Genomic DNA, 23,000 nt, shown 5'->3' with positions numbered 1-23,000 from the left:
TATGTCGCCATAGACTAACATAAATTCTGGGCCAACGCAGATTGCCGCAGGATACGCGCGGTAACATAGGTATGCGCTAGCGTTAGAATAGGCACTTCCTGCGTTCATTGGCAATTTGAAATATTTATGTATTGCTTATTTGTACTTTTTGCCATATGTGTAGATTAAAAGTACCTGGTCGGCTGCATCATGTAGCTCCCTAAACTGAAGAGAGAGCACACCAGACTCCTCCCCATCTCATCATTACCCACATGAGAATGCCAGGGAAGAGCTGGGAGGAGACGCCAGCTAGTCTGTTTCTATGGTTACAGATCACCTGACCTATCCCCTCCCCTTATCCCATCATTAATTACATGAGGTTGCCAGGGAGGAGCTGGGAGGAGACACCAGCTAGTCTGTTTCTATGGTTACAGATGACCTGGCCTAGCCCCTCCCCATATCCCATCATTAATTACATGAGGTTGCCAGGGAGAAGCTGGGAGGAGGAACCAGCTAGTCTGTTTCTATGGTTGCAGACCACCTGACCTAGTTTTTTCTGCATTTTACTTTTGTGTTTCTAGCACTGAAAATCAAAATCGCAATTTAGAATCATATTGCATTTTGCAGTGTAAAAGAAAACTTATGTACGCTGTCTGTATGTTGCAATACCACTTATGTCCACAGATGGAAGAGTTTAAATGAAAAGTATTCTTGTTCACTGTCCATGGACGTTTGTTCAATAAAGTTTTTGTTTGGAGTAGGCCAAACATGGATAAACATGGCGGTGTAGCTGTGCGATTTACTGGCTGAATGTCAGGCATGTGTGGTATTACAGATACTGCTATTCACAGTTGCACAATTGCACAGTACAGCCCCCCATGTAACAGAAGCCTTGCTGTCGGCAGAATCCATGTCCCGGTACAGAGTACACCGCAGCAGGTCCTGCGCTGGGCTTACAAAGGCACAAATGTTTACCCATATCGCCCACTTTTCTGATTCTGGCAACTTCTTGCGCACGTGAAAGCAAAACTTGCAGATCGTGTTTGGAGAAGTGATAAATGAAAATGGCAATATTCTTTTTGCTTTAATTTTCGCAAAAATAATGTTAAATACAACCTTTGAGTGAAAATGCCATTGAAAATCATTTTGTTATATGTTTGTGAATTTTTACGCTAAAAAGAAACAAATTTGCGCTTTTTAGCGGTAAAAATACAGATTTTTTTTTTTGTGTGTTGGCGTGAATCTTCACCATATTGCGAAAATACAATGTATTTTCGTGAATATTTTCTCAAAATTGCATTTTCGATGGGAACATTTGCAAGCAATACTGGAGAAGATATCGCAGTCGGGGATGGCTGAAGCCATTTTGCTCGCACGTCACAGTGAGTGTTTTGTATACTTTGTCCTATTACAGTCAGTAAATTGTGACTAGAGGGTACAGCAAGGTGAGGAATGGCAGAAAGTGGGGAGAAGACCTGATGAGAAGCTTCAAAACAAAGCTGCAAATTCATTGCAGGTCAATTATTTTAGAACCTATTTATATATATCTTCACTTGGGTTTAAAATTCCAGATTTTTTGCTTTCTCCGCATTCCGCGAGGATCCGCCCCACTCGCTGGGTAGATGCAGAGCGAGGGGAGATGGGATTAGCATACAATTTGCATAGTCAGTTAAATGATCCATCAGAGCTGCTGTTGGCTTGCGTTCCGGGCTCTTGGCGGAAGGCAGCGTTCTGTGCCGGTGAACCGTCTTCTACATCGGAGGGACATTGCTTAATAATCTGGAATGGTGATATTCTCATTAGGGTACCTTGCTTCGCTAAGCTGCTAGACCAAGGTGACAGCGGGGAATCCTGCCGCTAACGGGATTAACCACTCACCTGCCAAGCACTGGAAAAATGGCTGGACTTGTACCGGGGACAGCAATATGGCATTGCGCTACATGAAAGTGTACCTGTATTCCTGAGTGTTGAGGAGGCAGTCTGTCCGTCCCCAAAACAAACATGTTTTTATTAAAAAGGATGTAGGAAAGGATTTAAGCATTTTGTTGCTAAAATTATCTAGGGAACTCATTAAAGTGTTTGTGTCAGTAGAAATGTATATGCAAATCAATGCTCGACACACCTAACTCCTGCCAGAGAATGTTTGACCACATAGCCACGTTACAGAGACTGCATGACCACATGGCTGCAATACAGAGACTGAGTGACCACAGGGCCACAATGCAAAGACTGAGTGACCATAGAACTGCAATACAGAGACTGAATGACCACAGGGCTGCACTACAGAAGCTGAGTGACCACAGGGCTGCGCTACAGAGACTGACGGCAGGGCTGCGATACAGAGACTGAATGACCACATGGCTGCGCTACAGAGACTGACCACAGGGCTGCGCTACAGAGACTGACGGCAGGGCTGCGATACAGAGACTAAATGACCACATGGCTGCACTACAGAGACTGAATGACCACAGGGCTGCGCTACAGAGACTGACCACATGACTGCAATACAGAGACTGAGCGACCTCAGGGCAGCGGTACAAAGACTGAGTGACCATAGGACTGCAATACAGATTTTGCCGCATAAAAACAATACATATCAGTCGCTCCATAGGCGCCTATAGAAAATATCAGCAATAAAAAATGTGACTTACAAAGCAGAATATTTTTATTGTAAATGCATGCATGTACATGGATGGCATATGCGCCCAGCCAGCATATATTGTTCCTGGTGCTTCCCAGCGGAGCGCCCCTTTATGCTGCTCTTTGTTCAGCCTTGCGTTCTCCTGGCCGGGTTTTTATACCCGCTGTCAGTAGATTTTCATGATAGGCTGTTTCTGCTGTAGCCGTGTTTTGCGGCCTGTCCGTGTATATCATCGCGCCGCTGTACATCACGCCAAGCAGCCTCCGCAGCAAGGATACTCTGCAATTTATCAGTGACAGCGGAGGACAAGCTATCTTTATAAATGCCCAGCCTGACAAACACAACATATATGTCTGTGTGATTATATGAGTGGTAATACACTGCGGTGAGGAATGGGCGGCTGCCATCCCCAGCTGAAGTGTGCGAGACAAGTTTATCACTGCCGCTCCATCTGCATTGTCTCGCTGGGAACGCTGTCATTGTCACGCTGCGGTTATAGGCACTCTGGGAAATCCGCACTACCACTCTATTTCACAGCTCACTGAAAACTAAAAACTGCCCAAAGTCAAGCCGACTGATATCCATATAACCCTAATAAAGGGGAACCCCGACGTGGGCTGCTGCCTGACTGCGTAATCCTAGTGTTTCTAAGATACCGCTGTCAGATTTCAGCTTCTAAAAACCCTCTTTGCCACCAGTTGTAGCTCTCATATGCCTCTGATTCAGAATGATTTTAAGGACAACTGTAGTGAGAGGTATATGGAGGCTGCCATATTTATTTCCTTTTAAACAATGCAGATTGCCTGGCAGTCCTGTTGATCCTCTAATACTTTGTCATTTATCCCTGAACAAGCATGCAGCAGATCAGGTGCTCTGACTGCAGTCTGACCGGATTAGCCGCATGCTTGTTTCAGGTGTGTGACGCTCTACGAATTTTTTGCTGCTGTTGGTAGAAAAAGGCACTGCAGCTTTTTTATGGGATTCAGGTCAGGACTCTAAAATAGAATCATTTTTTGAAAGGACAATTGAAGAGGTATATGGGGGCTACCATATGTATTTCCTGTTAAGCAGCACCAGTTGCCTGGCTGTCCTGCTGGTCTATTTGGCTGCAGTAGTGTGTGAATTACACCAGAAACAAGCATGCAGCTAATCTTGTCAGATCTGCCAATGATGTCAGAAAAACCTGATCTGCTGCATGCTTGTTCAGGGGCTATGGCAGAAAGTATTAGATGCAGAGGATCAGCAGGATAGTCAGGCAACTGGTATGAAATAAATATGGCAGCCTCTATATACCTCTCCTTTCAGGGGAAAGACAACTACTTACTGGTTGCTGTGAACTATTGAGCCATTGCTTCAGTTTTCCTTGGCATCTAACCACTGAACCGTGATTGGTTGTTTGATATTTTTTTTTCCTTTGTATGCCTTGAATATTCTTACCTAGTTTGTAGTGCTTGTTTTCTGTAGTTTGTTGGGTCACAATTTCACTGCTTTCCCCACTAAAGACCACAAGACTATCTGAAGATTGTCACTTTGAGCAGGCGGGGCCTCTTTTTTTGGTGACATAGAACTGACGTATCGTTCCAGCAGGCTAGAGCGATTACAATACATCGATCTCTATGGCAACGGCATTCTTGCAGGTTCGGTATTTTTAGCGGTGAGCTGGCAGCCGGTTCACAGGTACGGTAGAACGCCGGCGCGGGTTCCGAAGTACAATGCTTTGTGAAAAGCTGTGAAATGAATTTCTTCTCACGTAGGGACTCTATTTGGTTACAGGCAAGAAAAACCAAACTATGCGCTTTTCAGAGAAATAAAAACAGAACAATCCAGCAAACAACCCGCTCTTATCTCCAGCCTCACAATAATAAATGGCCCTCCACAACAATGCATTTTATAGTTAGGAGAAATAGCCTATTGTTTTAATAAATATAACGTTTATCATCGCAGACCTCGTCATTTCCAGGCCAGAGCACAGTCAGGAAAGCTTTTATCTGGATTACAGTTATAAAGAGCTCAGGAGAACAGCAGTAGTTGCTTTAAAGTGTATATTCTGTTTATATAACAGAAATCGAGTGTTTTGACAAGTTGGATGACAGAGAGACCTGCGTTGTTCTAGTGACCACTCTGCAGCTTTCAATGTGTTACACTGCAATAGCTGCCGAGGTCGCTGACAGCCGCTGCTGATGTCAGAGTGATTGCCCCAGTGCTGTAGTCAGGGCAGTTTCTAGGCTAAATTGCACCCAGGGCAAGGGTGTAAATATTACGCCCCCACCCCAGTGTACTCGGGAACCCATACTCTTTAGGGACAGTCACACAGCCACAGGTCACAAGTAGATCTGCCTACTTACTAGTAACCAGCCGCTCATCCAGGAGGAAGCAGGGACCAGGAAAACACACAGGCGAAGAGAGCCCGGAAAGCCGACTCCTCCATGGGCGCTGCACAGTACCTCTACAGGACATCAGGTGTCATCACGCGGTGGTGACGTGATGATGGCTACGTCTGACGCAGGCAGCCAAGGAGGAGACAAGGAAGGTGATCGCGCTGGTAATCTGCTTTCTTCTTCCATTTGTCTGCACCGCGCGTTACCTGCTCCCTAGCGGTTATGTCCTTCTGCCTGCGCCCCCCTTGTTCTACTTGCCGGTCTGCACCTAGGCCAGTCGCCCTGCCCGCACTGCTCAAGAAACAGCTATGGGCTATTCCCTCCCACATTGTGACCTCACTTCCTGCCCACCTTGCATTACTACATTCGCGCTAGTGAGAGGAATGTAGAGAGGAATTGATGTCACATTGTGGGTGGAGAGAGGAAGTGGCCACTACATCGAGGTCAAGTACTGGGGACCAATGGTCAGCTTGCATGGAGCCTGACACCAGGGGACACACTAAGATGGCAATGAGGATCAGACAACAGATTGCACTCATGTAAATTAATTTAGTGTGTTACTTGCGGCTGTGCTTGCTTTAGTATCACTACAGGGTCCATTTAAAGGGATCAGAAACTCCTTATGCATTATGGGTGATCGTGCTGGGGGTCCTCTTAAAAGGAACCCGAGGTGAGAGGTACATGGAGGCTGCCATATTTGTCTGTGAAACAATACCAATTGCTTGGCTGCCCTGCTGATCTCTTTGGTTGCAGTATTGTCTGAATTGCACACCTGAAACAAGCATTATTATTATTATTCTGTATTGATATAGCGCGACATCTTCTGCAGCGCTGTACAGAGATATATATTGTCTTGTCACTAACTGTCCCTCATAGGGGCTCACAATCCAAGCGTGCAGTAAACTAGTCACACAATCTGTCAGAGCACCTGATCTGCATGCTTGTTCCGGGGCTATGGATAAAAGTATAATGGTACATTTCCACAAGAGGCATGCAAATTTGCGTGCTATTTTTTCAATGCATAATCACATGCAAACACAAATTCACATACATTTGTGTCCGTTTTTTACATGCGAATTTGCATGCACTATAGAATTTTTTTTCCATGGTTTTTTTTTTTAATTTTATTTTTTTTTTTTATTTCTAGTGACAAAACATAAAAATGTGCAAAAACGGATATGAAAATTGCATGCGGCGCCCAGAAAATTGGCACTGCTGTCCAGATTTTTCTTGGATGCCAATTTCACTTCTAATGAAAACAGGCTCATTGACATGCATTCCTGTGCAATTCACGTGCAATTCATGTGCAGCAAATCCACTCAGATTGGGCCTCTAGGGCCTGACTCCACCTGTCAGTGTTTCTGTGCATTTTCTGCATAGGAAAACTGCAATCAATGTTAATCAATTGGCTAGTTCCCACTAGAAATCTAGAATGCATTTTTCACATGCAGAAAAACAACTGACAGCAATGCAAAACTGTCAGACAGCTCATGCAGAAAGTGCATGTGGAGTGCAGACAGGGCCTTAGGCCCCGTTCATATTACCAACGCAGATGGCCGTGCGATCGGAACCGCAACGCGTACAAACGCACGCCATCTGCGTTTACATACATTGCGTGGCTGATTCTCATTCACTGTAGTATGAGTGCAGCATGCGTTCGCGACCTGCACTGGTCCGAAACGCATGCAGTGTAAATATCAGACAGTGCAGTCTATGCACTTCTGATGTCGTGCGTTTCTGCCTCCCGCAAGCGTTGCCGAAATACGGACGGCAACGCGTGTAATGTGAGCCAGACCCTAGAGGCAGTCAATCAGCAGGACAGCCAGGCAATGTGCATGGTCTAAAAGGAAATCAATATGTCAGCCTCCATAGGTTTCTCACCTCGACCAGAGAATCCTTGTGGCTTATGGGCAACTCTGTCTATCCTGCAGCTGCCAGGAGCAGTTTATGACTAGCTGACCCTATACTTAATCGATTATCTGCCAAATTCAATCAAACTGTAAATCTTAATGAAGAATGGCAGAGGGAGGAGTGGAGTGACTGACGGCTGCATAGCTTTGTACTGCATCGAGTAGTAAGAATCTTTATGGGCATTAGACACTGGCGGCTGCATAGCTTTGTACTGCATCGAGTAGTAAGAATCTTTATGGGCATTAGACACTGACGGCTGCATAGCTTTGTACTGCATCAGTGGTAAGAATCTTTATGGGCATTAGACACTGGCGGCTGCATAGCTTTGTACTGCATCAGTGGTAAGACTCTTTATGGGCATTAGACACTGGCGGCTGCATAGCTTTGTACTGCATCAGTGGTAAGAATCTTTATGGGCATTAGACACTGGCGGCTGCATAGCTTTGTACTGCATCGAGTAGTAAGAATCTTTATGGGCATTAGACACTGGCGGCTGCATAGCTTTGTACTGCATCAGTGGTAAGAATCTTTATGGGCATTAGACACTGGCGGCTGCATAGCTTTGTACTGCATCAGTGGTAAGAATCTTTATGGGCATTAGACACTGGCGGCTGCATAGCTTTGTACTGCATCAGTGGTAAGAATCTTTATGGGCATTAGACACTGGCGGCTGCATAGCTTTGTACTGCATCAGTGGTAAGAATCTTTATGGGCATTAGACACTGGCGGCTGCATAGCTTTGTACTGCATCGAGTAGTAAGAATCTTTATGGGCATTAGACACTGGCGGCTGCATAGCTTTGTACTGCATCGAGTAGTAAGAATCTTTATGGGCATTAGACACTGGCGGCTGCATAGCTTTGTACTGCATCAGTGGTAAGAATCTTTATGGGCATTAGACACTGGCGGCTGCATAGCTTTGTACTGCATCGAGTAGTAAGAATCTTTATGGGCATTAGACACTGGCGGCTGCATAGCTTTGTACTGCATCAGTGGTAAGAATCTTTATGGGCATTAGACACTGGCGGCTGCATAGCTTTGTACTGCATCGAGTAGTAAGAATCTTTATGGGCATTAGACACTGGCGGCTGCATAGCTTTGTACTGCATTGAGTAGTAAGAATCTTTATGGGCATTAGACACTGGCGGCTGCATAGCTTTGTACTGCATCAGTAGTAAGAATCTTTATGGGCATTAGACACTGGCGGCTGCATAGCTTTGTACTGCATCGAGTAGTAAGAATCTTTATGGGCATTAGACACTGGCGGCTGCATAGCTTTGTACTGCATCAGTAGTAAGAATCTTTATGGGCATTAGACACTGGCAGCTGCATAGCTTTGTACTGCATCAGTAGTAAGAATCTTTATGGGCATTAGACACTGGCGGCTGCATAGCTTTGTACTGCATCGAGTAGTAAGAATCTTTATGGGCATTAGACACTGGCGGCTGCATAGCTTTGTACTGCATCAGTAGTAAGAATCTTTATGGGCATTAGACACTGGTGGCTGCATAGCTTTGTACTGCATCAGTGGTAAGAATCTTTATGGGCATTAGACACTGGCGGCTGCATAGCTTTGTACTGCATCGAGTAGTAAGAATCTTTATGGGCATTAGACACTGGCGGCTGCATAGCTTTGTACTGCATCAGTGGTAAGAATCTTTATGGGCATTAGACACTGGCGGCTGCATAGCTTTGTACTGCATCGAGTAGTAAGAATCTTTATGGGCATTAGACACTGGCGGCTGCATAGCTTTGTACTGCATCAGTGGTAAGACTCTTTATGGGCATTAGACACTGGCGGCTGCATAGCTTTGTACTGCATCAGTGGTAAGAATCTTTATGGGCATTAGACACTGGCGGCTGCATAGCTTTGTACTGCATCGAGTAGTAAGAATCTTTATGGGCATTAGACACTGGCAGCTGCATAGCTTTGTACTGCATCGAGTAGTAAGAATCTTTATGGGCATTAGACACTGGCGGCTGCATAGCTTTGTACTGCATCGAGTAGTAAGAATCTTTATGGGCATTAGACACTGGCAGCTGCATAGCTTTGTACTGCATCAGTGGTAAGACTCTTTATGGGCATTAGACACTGGCGGCTGCATAGCTTTGTACTGCATCAGTAGTAAGAATCTTTATGGGCATTAGAAACTGGCGGCTGCATAGCTTTGTACTGCATCGAGTGGTAAGAATCTTTATGGGCATTAGACACTGGCGGCTGCATAGCTTTGTACTGCATCGAGTAGTAAGAATCTTTATGGGCATTAGAAACTGGCGGCTGCATAGCTTTGTACTGCATCGAGTAGTAAGAATCTTTATGGGCATTAGACACTGGCGGCTGCATAGCTTTGTACTGCATCGAGTAGTAAGAATCTTTATGGGCATTAGACACTGGCGGCTGCATAGCTTTGTACTGCATCAGTAGTAAGAATCTTTATGGGCATTAGACACTGGCAGCTGCATAGCTTTGTACTGCATCAGTAGTAAGAATCTTTATGGGCATTAGACACTGGCGGCTGCATAGCTTTGTACTGCATCAGTAGTAAGAATCTTTATGGGCAGTAGACACTGGCGGCTGCATAGCTTTGTACTGCATCGAGTAGTAAGAATCTTTATGGGCATTAGACACTGGCGGCTGCATAGCTTTGTACTGCATCGAGTAGTAAGAATCTTTATGGGCATTAGACACTGGCGGCTGCATAGCTTTGTACTGCATCAGTAGTAAGAATCTTTATGGGCATTAGACACTGGCGGCTGCATAGCTTTGTACTGCATCAGTAGTAAGACTCTTTATGGGCATTAGACACTGGCGGCTGCATAGCTTTGTACTCCATCAGTAGTAAGAATCTTTATGGGCATTAGACACTGGCGGCTGCATAGCTTTGTACTGCATCAGTGGTAAGAATCTTTATGGGCATTAGACACTGGCGGCTGCATAGCTTTGTACTGCATCAGTGGTAAGAATCTTTATGGGCATTAGACACTGGCGGCTGCATAGCTTTGTACTGCATCAGTAGTAAGACTCTTTATGGGCATTAGACACTGGCGGCTGCATAGCTTTGTACTGCATCAGTAGTAAGAATCTTTATGGGCAGTAGACACTGGCGGCTGCATAGCTTTGTACTGCATCGAGTAGTAAGAATCTTTATGGGCATTAGACACTGGCGGCTGCATAGCTTTGTACTGCATCGAGTAGTAAGACTCTTTATGGGCATTAGACACTGGCGGCTGCATAGCTTTGTACTGCATCGAGTAGTAAGAATCTTTATGGGCATTAGACACTGGCGGCTGCATAGCTTTGTACTGCATCGAGTAGTAAGAATCTTTATGGGCATTAGACACTGGCGGCTGCATAGCTTTGTACTGCATCAGTAGTAAGAATCTTTATGGACATTAGACACTGGTTTGATCAGTTCTCAGCAAGCTTTGCTCTGAAATCTGATTGAGACTGAGTGGTGCTAGGAGGTAAATCGATTGCTACTCCTGAGTCAATTTCTAGTTTGCCATTAATGAATCAATTGCTATTTTCCAGTTAATTGCCAGTTTTACTGATAAATGTATCATGATATCTGAATGACGCATCAGTGATCTGTTATCTGCACATCAGGTCTGAACAGTGATGCAGACAGGGAGGGAATGGATTGCAGAGAGCAGTGGACTACAGATGCATTTTCCTCACTGTGGCTCAGCAGAATTCTACAATGCAGAGGCAGATAGGCAGATGACAAATCTCTTAAAGGGAACCTAAACTGAGAGGGATATGGATGTTTCCTTTTAAACAATACCAGTTGCCTGACTCTCCTGCTGATCTCACCTGAAACAAGCATGCAGCTAATCCAGTCTGACTTCAGTCAGATCACCTGATCTGCATGCTTGTTGTGGGGACTGTGGCTAAAAGTATTAGAGGCAGAAGATCAGCACGACTGCTAGGCAACTGGTATTATTTTAAAAGGAAAAATCCATAGCCTTCTCAGTTTAGGTTCCCTTTAAGGGCCATTTCCCAGTTGTTAGTTGTGTTGCACAATAATTCTGTATGTCATCTCACTGCCCATACAAATCTCTAGGCCTATTCATATCTCTGCATTGTAACGACCTTATATACTTGCTTATAAGCCTAATTTTTCAGCACAAAAAAAGTGCTAAAAAGTTACCCCCTTGACTTATACGCGGGTCAGTGGAGCAGAACAGATGGTGGAGCAGGTTTTGTTACTGGCAACGAGTGTAATGATCGTGCACTGGCTCTGTGCCGTGTCCGTGCCCTCCACCCCCTGCAGCATGGTGTGCAGAGTGCGCTGCTCAAGACTACCTGTGTCCCCCGGCTTGTGGAGCGGAGCGTGCAAGCAACGTGTCAGCAGTGCAATGATCGGGGATTCTTCCTGTGTGCCAATCACTGTGTCTCATATCTGTGATGCCATCTAGTGGCGTCTTGAGACACAGCTCTATCATCCTTGGGGCAAAACTGGCTACTGTGGAGGGGGCTATTCTGGGTAAGGGGCTTATACGCACGTCAAACACTTTTTCCTGGATTCTGAGGGAAAAGTGGATACATTGGCTTATACGCGGGTCAGATTATATGCACTTATGTATACGGTAGTCATGTTATTGTAACTCCTTGCATAAAGCTTTGTATTAACCACTCCCTGGTTTGAGTACAGTATATCTACGCCCCCTTGAGACTTCGTTTTGGCCTCAGGGCATAGATATACATACTAGGTCGCGATCGCTCACTGTACACACTCCTGCACATGTTCTCGTCGCCACCCATTAGTATGCTGAGCGGTGAATGGGAACATGTGTTCTTAAAGCCGATCAGAGTGCCTGCAATGAATGATCACTGGCATCAGTGAGATGCTGGTGGTCATTCTGAAAATGAAAGTAAAAACACACACACAATACTACCTCCTGTGTACTCTTCACAGTACTCAGGAATAAAGTGCGGGGGTATCTAGTGGTAAAAAAGTAAAATTACGCCTACATACATTTAAATAAAATACAAAATGCCCCATTAGTTATTAGATTTTTACTCCTCTCCCCCATAGTTACCAAAATAAAACACTTTAAAAAAGTGACGGCAATAAAAAAAATAAAAAAATAAAAAATACATAAATGGTTATCTTAGGGGCTAAACTTTTTTTTTAATATGTATGTCATGAGGGGGTATATTACTGTTATTTTTGCCAATAAGGGCTTGTAATTCCTGATGTAGTATAAACAAATGGAAAAAAAATACACCTTTATTTCCTAGTAAAATATTGCTATACATTGTACAAGGAACATAATTTAAATGTTGTAATAACTGGGATAAATGGGCAAATGAAACGTGTAGGTTTTAGCTACCGTCACATTTTATTATAAAACTATAATGGCTGAAAACTAAGGAATAATTTTCGCATTTTTTTGTTATTCCTGTTACTTACAATGCATATAGAGTAAAATAATTCTTAGCAAAAAGTGCCAGACAATTTTAAAAGTACAATTTGTGGTGAAAAAAAACAAAACAATGTATAGATTATTTAGGTGTGATAAGTGGTAATAAAGTTATTGGCAAATGAATGGGAGGAGCGCTAAAATGTGAAAATTGCTCCGGTCCATAAGGGGAACACAACCTGTAGTGGTCAAGCAGTTAATATCCATGTCCAGTCTCCATTGCAGTTCACACACATTATAACGAACCACTGTGAGCCCAGCCTGAGGCTTTTTGTAACGTGGCATACGTGGCTGGTGCAGATCCACTGAGCATGCTTTGTGATGCGGGGCCCGCAGGCGGTGCAGCGCTGGTGTGACAAGGCCTTGCAGACCTGATCTGCGGGGCCCCGTTCTTCACATTGCAAGAGATTGATGGCAAAGTTAATGGCTTCATTATCGGTTAATCAGCAGTGGCCCAAATATCTGGGAAATTATGGAACATTAAAATGTCGTTTACAACACTTGTTTCCAAAACTGCAACTTTCTGCCTTCTGTCCAAACCTTCTGTCTTTCATTTGTGTACATTAAAGGAGAACTCCGAGATGTTCTAGTAATATTTATTGCAATTCATCTTTGCTTGTGGCTTTCCTTTGTTAATACAATGCTCTGAAGCACTGATGAGAATAGCACGACTGCTGCTAAAAGCCACTGGCCTCAATAAGTGTCCCCTTATGACCGCGGAAGCACTGGTTGGGTAACCTAAACCATTCTCTACTGAACTACCAATGGGGCGTTGCTGAGACAGGAGAGAGATTCACAGACCTCCATAAATGTAAAAGCAAGAAGTTTTGAATCAGGATGATACCATTTATTCTTAAGAAAGGTGTCGGTGCCCTTCCCCCTCAAATCTTGAATATTATGACGATGCCAAGCAGCTGTAGCTCCACCCCCAGACACTACAGCTGACGCTTTCTGCTGTGACTCAATTTTTACACCCTCTAAGGGCCCTTTACCACCGAGAGCCATTTGCTTCAAATCTGAAAATGCTATTGATTTTTAAATCGCTAGGTTTGCTACTTTAAAATAGGAATCGCAAAAAGTATTTTCCACTATCGCAATTTGATTTTCTGTAAAGCGCAATCGCTTTTTGGGGCGATTTTACCTGTGATTGTGCTTCAGTATTTAAAGACAAATGCAAAATCTCCTATACAAAAGTGATGAAAAATTGCAATTGCTTGCGTTCGTGTTTGCATTAGGCGATTGCTAGTGGAAAAAGAGCCCTAGAAGTATGTTTGGACTTTAGGACCCAGGATTCAGCTTCACCCCAATCAGTGGCCAAGACCCCCTTTCCCACCAGAAATCTTTTACCTATTGTTGAATAGATCATTATGGGGCTCTATGTATGATATTGTAGTAAAACCCCTCCCATAGTGTGATGTCACAGCTATGGCCCTGACCGTTTCCTGTCTGTCAACCATGAACCGCCAAATATTAAAGAGGAACTCCAGTGAAAATAATGCAATAAAAAAAGTGCTTCATTTTTACCATAATTATGTATAAATGATTTACTCAGTGTTTGCTCATTGTAAAATCTTTCCTCTCCCCGATTTACATTCTGATATTTATTACATGGTGACATTGTTACTGTGGGCAGGTTATGTAGCTGCTCCTAGCTGTTTTGGCTGTTACAGACAGTTGTAAACAGCCATTTCCTGTCTGTGAACATTGTTACATTGTAACAAACTGCCAAAAGTACCACGGTGCTCAGAGCTTCTTGTGGGAGGGGTTTCAGCACAAAATCAGTCATACAGCGCCCCCTGATGGTCTGTTTGTGAAAAGCAATATATTTCTCACGTAAAAGGGGGTATCAGCTATTGATTGGGATAAAGTTCAATTCTTGGTTGGAGTTTCTCTTTAATAAACATACCCAAGCTTTTTTACCAATCACATTGTTAGTGGGTGTCTATAGGTAATGGCAGTTGGTGGTGGTGTTGTTTTCCCATGTCTTCCAGTAGTAAAGCTGATGACCAGCAGGCTCTGGGTGGATCAACCAACATGAACGAATTACGCAACGAATATCAATCTTTCCTCGATCTACGTTTTAATGTCTCACTGTGCAACGCATTGATTTTTTTTCCTACTATCTTCTGGTGAAGTTCCTATTTAACATTAACAAGGTGACACCTTTCCTATAAATACCCGTGGATGGTAAAAGGGCTGTAATTATGCTTCAGTGAGCGAGACAGGCGGTTATTCTATTTATTCGCCGCAGCGTGGAACGAGAACGCAGCCCCTGACCTTTTGCCCCCGCTCCCGGTGACATCACGGGTCCGGGGTAATCACTCTTTTATCTACGACCTGAATTCTGCAGCTGAACTGCACTCTAATTGATAAAAGTCCATCGTTTGCCAGCAGCTCTGTTCCCTCATCTGCTGATAAGTGTCACTCGTACAATAAGATGAAAAGGTGTCTTGAAAACATCTATACTGACCTCAGATCTCTCCGCACCGCTCACCCCACAGCCTTTATTTCTAAAGTAAACAGGCCGCATTTGGATAGAATTCAATGATTCTTCACATTTCCAATTATCTTTATTTTATTTCCTCGCCCTCCTTTGATCTCCTCCGGATTAGTCTTTTTATTTCCTTTAGTCGATACATGGAGAATACGCTGCGTGTCAGCTCTGACAAGCGCTCCACGTTCTGATGGAAGATTAACAGGGTTTGTGGTTCATTTTAACAGAGGAAGTGGCTAAGCTTCAAGATTGTTTGTGTGGTTAAAAAAGAAAAATTGTAATCTAATTTATTTAGTTTCATGTAATGGCCAAAGGAGAGGTGAGGAAGAGTGGGAGGCGGCAGAGATTGCCCTATGGAGAGAGGGGGGGGGGAGTGGGAGGCGGCAGATACTGTCCTATGGAGGGGGGAGGAGTGGGAGGCGGCAGATACTGTCCTATGGAGAGGGGAGGAGTGGGAGGGGCAGATACTGCCCTATGGGGAGGAGGGGGAGGGAGTGGGAGGGGCAGATTCTGCCCTAAGGGGAGGAGGAGGCGGAAGATACAGTCCTATTGAGAGGGGGGAGTGGAAGGGGCAGATACTGCCCTATGGGGAGGAGGAGTGGGAGGCGGCAGATACTGTCCTATGGAGAGGGGGGGGGGGTGGAAGGGGCAGATACTGCCCTGTGGGGAGGAGGAATGGGAGGCGGCAAGTACTGCCCTATGGGGAGGCGGAGTGGGAGGCGGCAGATACTGCCCTATGGGGAGGAAGAGTGGGAGGAGGCAGATAATGTCCTATGGAGAGGGGGGGGGGGGGTGGAAGGGGCAGATACTGCCCTATGGGGAGGAGTGGGAGGCGGCAGATACTGCCCATGGGGAGGAAGAGTGGGAGGCGGCAGATACTGCCCTATGGGGAGGAGGAGTGGGAGGCGGCAGATACTGCCCTATGGGGAGGAGTAGTAGGAGGCGGCAGATACTGCCCTATGGGGAGGAAGAGTGGGAGGCGGCAGATACTGTCCTATGGAGAGGGGAGGAGTTGGAGGGGCAGATACTGCCCTATGGGGAGGAGGAGTAGGAGGCGGCAGATACTGCCCTATGGGGAGGAAGAGTGGGAGGCGGCAGATACTGCTCTATGGGGAGGAGGAGTGGGAGGCGGCAGATACTGTCCTATGGAGAGGAGGGGAGTGGGAGGGGCAGATACTGCCCTATGGGGAGGAGGAGTAGGAGGCGGCAGATACTGCCCTATGGGGAGGAAGAGTGGGAGGCGGCAGATACTGCCCTATGGGGAGGGGGAGTGGGAGGCGGCAGATACTGTCCTATGGAGAGGGGAGGAGTTGGAGGGGCAGATACTGCCCTATGGGGAGGGGGAGTGGGAGGCGGCAGATACTGTCCTATGGAGAGGGGAGGAGTTGGAGGGGCAGATACTGCCCTATGGGGAGGGGGAGTGGGAGGCGGCAGATACTGTCCTATGGAGGGGGGGGGAGGTACCCACAGGTTGCTGGTTGCCTCCTGTTCCTCAGATACACCCCCCAGGTTGCTAGCTGCCTCCTGTTCATCAGATACACGCCCCAGGTAGAAACGATTTTCCTGACCTGACATGCTTTCATAAATGGAGCCTGGCGTGTTGGAGTTTGGTTACAAAGGCATGAGCTATTATGCATTAATGCTGTAAAATGAGTAGGAGGGGTCCATGACAGCCCCCATATGGCATGCAGACAGGTTTTCCTTATCTTCCACTAACCAGCTGCTGTTTGGAGCCTCTGCAGTGAACAGATGCCATCATGTGCCTTCAGCATGGCTCCTCTCTCCCCTCTCTCCCATCCCCTTCCCTGAATCCCTGCGCGCTTTATATCTAACCCTCCCGCACTCACAAGTCCTGAATCATGTGCCTTCAGCATGGCTCCTCTCAGCCCCTCTCACTTCTCCTTCCCTGAATCCCTGCGCGCTTTATATCTAACCCTCCCGCACTCACAAGTCCTGAATCATGTGCCTTCAGCATGGCTCCTCTCAGCCCCTCTCACTTCTCCTTCCCTGAATCCCTGCGCGCTTTATATCTAACCCTCCCGCACTCACAAGTCCTGAATCATGTGCCTTCAGCATGGCTCCTCTCAGCCCCTCTCACTTCCCCTTCCCTGAATCCCTGCGCGCTTTATATCTAACCCTCCCGCACTCACAAGTCCTGAATCATGTGCCTTCAGCATGGCTCCCCTCAGCCCCTCTCACTTCTCCTTCCCTGAATCCCTGCGCGCTTTATATCTAACCCTCCCGCACTCACAAGTCCTGAATCATGTGCCTTCAGCATGGCTCCTCTCAGCCCCTCTCACTTCTCCTTCCCTGAATCCCTGCGCGCTTTATATCTAACCCTCCCGCACTCACAAGTCCTGAATCATGTGCCTTCAGCATGGCTCCTCTCAGCCCCTCTCACTTCTCCTTCCCTGAATCCCTGCGCGCTTTATATCTAACCCTCCCGCACTCACAAGTCCTGAATCATGTGCCTTCAGCATGGCTCCTCTCAGCCCCTCTCTCCCATCTCCTTCCCTGAATCCCTGCGCGCTTTATATCTAACCCTCCCGCACTCACAAGTCCTGAATCATGTGCCTTCAGCATGGCTCCTCTCAGCCCCTCTCTCACTTCTCCTTCCCTGAATCCCTGCGCGCTTTATATCTAACCCTCCCGCACTCACAAGTCCTGAATCATGTGCCTTCAGCATGGCTCCTCTCAGCCCCTCTCTCCCCTCTCTCCCATCTCCTTCCCTGAATCCCTGCGCGCTTTGTATCTAACCCTCCCGCACTCACAAGTCCTGAATCATGTGCCTTCAGCATGGCTCCTCTCAGCCCCTCTCTCCCATCTCCTTCCCTGAATCCTGCGCGCTTTATATCTAACCCTCCCGCACTCACAAGTCCTGAATCATGTGCCTTCAGCATGGCTCCTCTCAGCCCCTCTCTCCCATCTCCTTCCCTGAATCCTGCGCGCTTTGTATCTAACCCTCCCGCACTCACAAGTCCTGAATCATGTGCCTTCAGCATGGCTCCTCTCAGCCCCTCTCTCCCATCTCCTTCCCTGAATCCTGCGCGCTTTGTATCTAACCCTCCCCGCACTCACAAGTCCTGAAGACAAAAGTGTGGTAAAAAATTAATTGCAGGTGGATGTGGCGCCGTGATGCGCAGCAGGCCAGATAGTGCCGCTCGCTGGGTAAAATGGAATTTATAGCTGCAGGCTGCATAGCTTATTATTGTGTTCTATCTCAAAGAGGGTTTAAACAAGGTTGCTGCTCATTCATATCTCTGCGGACACGCCGCCTACTTAGGGGAGAGTCTGTGCTTGGAAGAGCGCGCCGGTGTACTGCCGCGTCCAGCTTCAAGGGCGGACTGATAGACAGATAGCCAGAGATGGTCGCTAGCAAACGTCTACTGAACCGTTCTGTAGGGCTAAACTTTGAAGCAAACCTGAAGTGAAAGTGATATGGAAACTGACATATTTATTTCCTATTAAACAAAACCAGTTGCCTGGCTGTCCTGCTGATCTATCAGATCAATACAGGGTTGCAGGCTGGACAGTGTGACAGAGGAAATAAGTCAGGTGTTCATAAATGCCAGACAAATCAGGTGGCAGCTTTTCCATTTGAACTTAAATGCTTCCAGGGATGGAGCTGTCCTGATGGGGTGTGGCAGGGAGTTCCGAAGTGTAGGGGCTGCATGACAGAAGGCTCTGTCTCCAAAGGTTTTGAGGTGGACTCTGGGGATGACCAAATTATTACAGCCTTTTGATCTAAGATTGTTGGTGTGTTAAGAGGTTGCAACAAGTCCTTCAGGTATCCACGTCCCAGATAGTGCAAGGATTTGATTGCCGATAAGCTAATCTTAAACAATATTCTCCATTTTATCGGTAACCAGTGGAGTGAGTGAAGGATTGGTGTTATGTGGTAATGGTGGGGTTGGCTAGTAAACAGCCTTGCAGCGGCATTCTGTATTAGCTGCAGGCGGTGCAGGTCTTTGTTTGGAAGGCCTGTATAGAGAATATTGCAGTAGTCCAGCCATGATGTGATGAAGGCATGACCTAGGGTTGGAAGATTCTCTGGAGGTATGGGGTGTTTATTCCTTGCAAAGAAGAAAAGTTTCACAACAGCTGAGATTTGCTTCCTGAAGCTTAATTCCCCATCAATCACTACACCCCTCCCCCTGTGTGTACCTTACATCACTTCCTGTAAAAACTGCAGTCCTGATAGGTCCCAATTATAACGAACACACTGCATGTAATAGATCTTCCCCTATGTAAAGTATATGTAGTAGAGTGTAGGTTTATGCTGAGGTGGTAGTTACCAGCAGTACTAGTCTACTGGAAATGTTAGTTCTTCCTCTGTCCATTCCCCCGCACTCAGCGCGGCGGATCAGATAAAGTCCTATTATCGCTGTATTAAACTTGCTGGATGAGAAAGTTGTACAAAGTCTGAAGATGTCATTATTTTGGAAACACCGTGTCTTGTACTAAATCGATCAGCAATTAATATTTTATTATAATTCTTCCGCAATTTTATTTAAATTTCTCTTTTACGTAACCACCGCTCAGTTTTATTTCTGTAATTTCGGCCCTGTCTTGCGGCTTTGATTTTTTCACTTATTTCTTAATTAGTATTTTTTGCCATTTTATGAACCTATAAAAATGCGCGAGGATAAGAGCGCTAATGAAATAACCTCAGAGGAGGGGGGGGGAAATATTCCTGATACCGTTTGTAGGTAAAATAAAAGTGGGAACTTGTGAGTTTTATGGCGGATATAATTATAATAGATAGTGAGTAGACGTTTTGGATTAACTTCTAGTTACGATGCAGCGCGCTTTAAAGTCTAGGGCTGGTTTCCAAGATATTATGCATAGCTGCTCCCCCGCTGCCTGCACAAGTCAGACAGTCCACATATAGTGGTGCCCATTTGCCCCAGAACCTTTTTGTAGACCTCTGAATTCAGGTCATGTTGTCTGTTTCCAAAACACTTTTAGATCCCCATTGGAGGCAACAAGATTTCTGATTCGCTGCCATTCATTCATCCATCTATGGTGCCTCCTGCGTCATTCCCTCTAGGCTGGAGCAATAATCCAATCCGGAGAGAACCCTGATCCGTACACCTTAAAGAGAACCAGAGATGAAGCACCCGCATGTATTTTACCTTATAAATCAGTGGGAACATGACAGTAAACACCTAATCTGCTCTTTGTTTCATTGTTCTCTGTTTAATCTGACTGTTATCACCTCTGATAAGAATCCCTGACTGAACACTCAGTCTAGCTTTGCTACGGAAAGATTATAGCTGAGTCTGTCTTCTCTGGTGTCTTTTCAAGCCCAAGCCTGCCCCCTTGTGGCTCTGCTATAATGACTCAGCTATAATTATTCCCTGCAAAGCCAGACTGAATTCTCAGTCCGGGATTCTTATCACAGCTGCTAACAGACACTTAGCAGTGAGGATGAAACAGAAAGCAGGGTAGGTGTTTTCTCTAATGTTCCCACTGATATATATGGTAAAATACACAAGGGTGCTTCGTCTCTGGTTCCCTTTAAAGGGCAACTGAAGTGAGGATATGGAACTGAAGGGATATGGAGTCTGACCTATTTATTTTCTTTTATACAATACCATTTGCCTGGCAGTCGTGCTGATCTACTGGCATAAGTAGTAGAAATAAATATGGCAGCCTCCATATCCTGCTGACATCAGGTGTCCTTTAAGCAACCCTGACGTAAAAATAAACTGATGAAATAAACAATTGTGTATATAGTCCTAATCCTAAATAAGACTTTCCTGAAAGCTCACCGTCGTATTGTTATTGTGTGCTCAAAACTTTTGTACACTTTTTTTTTTTAACTACTCTTTTTACCATTGCAGTATATATACGTCCTCTGTGACTTCATCTAAGCCACGAGGACGTAGATATATGTCTTGTAGTTGAAGCAGTGCTGTGCAGGATTGGGCATGCTCCTGTGTAAACCTCAAGCAACTATCTGAAGCAGCACTAATTGGTGAAAGAGAATATATGTTCCCTGAGCCAATAAGATTGATTTTTACCATTAAAAATACTTTCAGTTTCTCAGCTTATAGTGAAAAATGTGCCCTGACAGGAACGTAATTTAAGTTTTGTGATAAACAGTAGAAATCAGCCAAACAAAATCCGTGTGTTTAATCTACAATGGCGCTTTTTATTTTTAAACTGGAATTAGTAAAACTGAGAAATAATGTATTTTTTTCTTCCTCTTTTTACTATTAAAATGCATGGAAATCAAAATTGTTTGAGGGAAAAAATGTCATACAATGAAAGCCTAGTTAGTCTTGAAAAAAAAAGGATCTATATTTCATTTAGGTGTCATAAGTAGGGATTAAAGTATTGCTGATTAAATAGGGACTTAGCTGAAATGTCAGAACTGCTCTGGTCCATAATGGGGAAACAAGATCTGGATGCGAAGTGTCTCAGGCAGATTACAACAGTTTTATTTTTTTGTTTTGTTTTGTTTGTTTGGGTTTGTTGTTTTTTTTAGCAACAGAGAGAAACTTTGACTGATCAACTTCTTTTTTTTCTGTTCTCTGCACTCAGACATGATTCTTGGCCACTCAGGAGTTTAAAGGGGAACTGAAGAGAGAGGTATATGGAGGCTGTCATGTTTATTTCCTTTTAGACAATACCAGTTGCCTGGCAGCCCTTCTGATCCTCTGCCTCTAATACTATTAGCCATAGCCCCTGAACAAGCATTCAGCAGATAAGGTGTTTCAGTGGTTCAGACTTTAAAGTCAGATCTGACAAGACTAGCTGCATGCTTGTTTCTGGTTTTATTCAGATACTTCAGATACTACTGCTGAGAAATAGACCAGCAGGGCTGCCAGGCAACTGGTATTGATTAAAAGGAAATAAACATGACCGCCTCCATATAGCTCTCTCTTCAGTTCCCCTTTAAGGCCTCTGGCTATTAATGAGAGCTATGGTGCCATCCATGTGCAGCGAGCGTGTCAATTAGAGCCTTGGGCATATATGCAATTTGCTTTTCTCCTGAGGCTTCTCCTAGGAGATAATTTTTCAACTTCTCTTTAAAATAATTTTTCAGCGCTCTGCAACTGAAAAAGTACCAAAAAGGAGGAGAAAAAGTACTGTCAAAATCATTCTGAGTATTTTTTTGCTTGCTGGTGTCTGAAAAGGTGTTAAAATATCACCCAGGAGCAAACGAAGGATAAACATTTTACAGGGAGAGAAATGGAACACTGTCTAGTTCTATGTAGGATTGGGACTTACATATGTATATTCCATCATTTTACAGATCACGTCAGGTATTCATTCACTTGACAGATTTGGAATACAGTTAAGCTCGACAACCATTCAAATGCTGTCGATCCCTCCGGTGTCAGTTTAATAATGTACGGACAGATTGCTAGCCAGTAGGCTAGTGATGCATTCTGTTATTATGGAGGGGGCGGAGGGATGGCACATGATGGAGGGGGAGGAGTAGGGAGGGGAACAATGATGTACAGAGGCGTTGCTAGTTTCTAGGCTAGTGACACATTCTGTTGCTATGGAGGGGGCGGAGAGATGGCACATGATGGAGGGGGAGGAGTAGGGAGGGGAACAATGATGTACAGAGGCGTTGCTAGTTTCTAGGCTAGTGACACATTCTGTTGCTATGGAGGGGGCGGAGAGATGGCACATGATGAAGTGGGAGGGGAAGGGGAACAATGATGTACAGAGGCGTTGCTAGTTTCTAGGCTAGTGACCAATTCTGTTGCTATGGAGGGGGCGGAGAGATGGCACATGATGGAGGGGGAGGAGTAGGGAGGGGAACAATGATGTACAGAGGCGTTGCTAGTTTCTAGGCTAGTGACACATTCTTTTGCTATGGAGGGGGCAGAGAGATGGCACATGATGGAGGGGGAGGAGTAGGGAGGGGAACAATGATGTACAGAGGCGTTGCTAGTTTCTAGGCTAGTGACAAATTCTGTTGCTATGGAGGGGGCGGAGAGATGGCACATGATGAAGTGGGAGGGGAAGGGGAACAATGATGTACAGAGGCGTTGCTAGTTTCTAGGCTAGTGACACATTCTGTTGCTATGGAGGGGGCGGAGCGATGGCACATGATGAAGGGGAGGAGTAGGGAGAGGAACAATGATGTACAGAGGCGTTGCTAGTTTCTAGGCTAGTGACGCATTCTGTTGCTATGGAGGGGGCGGAGA

The 23,000-nt window shown here is 45.4% G+C and overlaps 1 protein-coding gene across 1 annotated transcript in view; it reads left to right on the top strand.

Annotated features, from left to right (window-relative positions):
- CADM4 (cell adhesion molecule 4) overlaps positions 1-23,000 on the top strand; it is a 671,473-nt gene that overhangs the window by 295,831 nt on the left and 352,642 nt on the right. The gene's annotated exons all lie outside the window — the stretch shown is intronic.

Source organism: Hyperolius riggenbachi, chromosome 6 (genome assembly GCF_040937935.1).
Source record: "Hyperolius riggenbachi isolate aHypRig1 chromosome 6, aHypRig1.pri, whole genome shotgun sequence".
In the NCBI taxonomy this organism is placed as follows: domain Eukaryota; kingdom Metazoa; phylum Chordata; class Amphibia; order Anura; family Hyperoliidae; genus Hyperolius; species Hyperolius riggenbachi.
This window is presented reverse-complemented; position numbering and strand designations above follow the sequence as displayed.